Source organism: Diaphorina citri, unplaced genomic scaffold (genome assembly GCF_000475195.1).
Source record: "Diaphorina citri unplaced genomic scaffold, Diaci psyllid genome assembly version 1.1 scaffold34554, whole genome shotgun sequence".
Taxonomy (NCBI): Eukaryota; Metazoa; Arthropoda; class Insecta; order Hemiptera; family Psyllidae; genus Diaphorina; species Diaphorina citri.
This window is the reverse complement of record NW_007411886.1, coordinates 8,754-11,034: the sequence shown is the minus strand read 5'-3', so window position 1 is coordinate 11,034 and position 2,281 is coordinate 8,754. Positions and strand designations below refer to the sequence as shown.

General features: G+C 33.5%; 1 long non-coding RNA gene across 3 annotated transcripts; it reads right to left on the bottom strand.

Moving 5' to 3' along the window:
- Window positions 1–618: 618 nt before the first annotated feature.
- Window positions 619–2,209, bottom strand: LOC113473476. 3 transcript variants are annotated; one of them, XR_003395437.1, is made up of 2 exons: window positions 1,519–2,209; window positions 619–1,263 (listed from the first exon to the last, which is right to left on the bottom strand). It is a non-coding gene; the product is annotated as an uncharacterized LOC113473476 (long non-coding RNA). The 3 variants fall into 3 exon arrangements; XR_003395439.1 differs by having other exon boundaries at window positions 1,763–2,209; XR_003395438.1 differs by having other exon boundaries at window positions 1,488–1,542.
- Between the last annotated feature and the right edge of the window lie 72 nt (window positions 2,210–2,281).

Genomic DNA, 2,281 nt, shown 5'->3' with positions numbered 1-2,281 from the left:
TCGGCAAACACGTGCATCGGTCATCATTAAAAAACAAGTTACGACTAATACTATTTCTTGTACCTATAAAGGAAAGGTTGAAATTCATTTAGTAAGAAGAACGAGAACCTACATAAATTACAACATGCTCTGTTTTCAAGATAATGTGTTCAAAATATTATAATTCTGATCTAATATTTCATAATTAAGATAATAGTAAGTCTTATTACTTCATCTTCCATAATTATAGTTAGTAATGATCATCGGTCAGAATGCTGCTTGAATTGTAATAAGCAAAGTCTAATAATACATAATATAATAATATAATACATAATAATAATAATAATTAATTATTATGAAGTACTATAATAAAGTAAATTTATTCAGTTATTACTGTGAAGAATGCGGGATGAAAGATACCCCAGGTTAACAGTTTAACAGTAGTTAGAAACTATATAATATGAAAAAGAGATGATGAGAGGGGAATAATAATAGGGATCAAGTGTGGGGAGAATTTTTTTATATCAAACAACTCTATTTATATTAATCAGTGGACTAGCTCAGTCGTCAATTAACACTGTGGGGTTATCTCAATGCTGAAAATAAAAATTTGGATTTGAATTGATAAAAGGTTCAGGGTTAATGAAAAATTGTAAATTTGAACTACAGATTTTATTGAATAATATGTATTAAAGGGGACAGTACAAGTGAGAATGATGCTCTATACATCCCGGAGAGTGTCGACTTCTCACCGAGACATACAGAACAACATTTCACTTGGAAAAATAATGGAATGTACAATATTTGAATAAAGTGCACTACCCAGATATTAAACCTACTGTTGTTTTGATTTCCTACCTAGTTATATTTCCCTATCTATGGTACCATGGATTTTTGAAAATGGCCAAGTATACTCATGTTTATGGGGTCTCCAATTTTCATTCCATGTAAATTTCTTGTCGGGAAAGAGGGTTAAAGTTGGTAAGTATGGTAAGTATACATTACAGATTCTGGACTACAGTTCTTCTTCAATTTTCCAGTAAAGATGGTAAGTATGCATTACAGGACTTTTGGGCTTGGGGAATTTTCCATGAGATTTTTAGGCTTGAGGAACTTCTTCTCCGGGGATTTGATTGCTCATTTCACTGCTCATTTCTCACTGACTGCATCACTCCAACTACAGCCCACACAGGGCTGGCTAATGTTTTAGCCTGCCATGGCTAAAAGTAACTATTTTAATTATTAATAAAGGAAAAAATCTTAGAAAAAGCAGCAGCAGCAGATCTAAATTTTAGTTAAATTTTCAATCGATAATGGCGATCAAAGACAAAAAGAAAAAGAAACCGGGCAAAAAATTGCGCCGTAGAAAAATACAAATTTTGACGAAGTTAGCCGAAGAGTGGGGCCTGTTCCTTAAAACGGGGTTCGTGAAGTTAGCACCACAACTTTTGCTGCGAATTTGTACCAAAGCCCATCATTTAGTACCCATTTTGTTCCATCAAACCCACTTTGTCCCATAATTTGTACCAGCACCATTACATCACAATTCATGTTTTTAGTTTTCCTGGTTTGAATTTCCCACTTAGAAGAATAGATACAGTAAAACGGGGTGAATAGGAACAGTGGGGTGAATAGAAACGAAACTTTAGGTTAAGGTTCGAAAATTATTTATTTTTCCAACTAAAATTCTAAGAGATGTAATGTGGGCAAAAAAAAAAAACGCTTCCAAATTATAAGACTTCAAATTTTAGCAGGAAAATTGAAGAAAAAAAAATCTTCAAACCTTAACATGAAGTTTCGTTTCTATTCACCCCGTTTTTACATACATTATACTATGGTACAAGAACATCTGTCGTAATAAGCAAAGTGTGTTGTTTCTTCCCAGGTAAACTCAATTAAGATAATTTTATTTTAATACTGGTTGTTGAAAAAAGTAGAAGATATGACAATCTAGAGAACGGATTTCATTACTCCATTTCACTCCTGAAATAGCACAGTTACCTACCTCTCAAGTAGAATTTTTAAATTTTATGACAGTAATACTATAATAGACTGTTGAGTACAAAGTACAAGGTAGGTATGTAAGCACTGGGCGAGAATAATGCCACAAGCGTTCACTACCACCCAACCCTTAAAGCTCCATAATAAATCCTCAATTAAGTGAGGAAAAAATTTCAATGCTCTGGCTGGGATTGAACCCACACCCTCCTGGTTACTAGACCTTGGCCATTACCCCACAAGCTAACTAGGCCGGCGAAAATAAAAAAGGAAAATCTACTAAAGAATTGTTTGCAAATTAGTG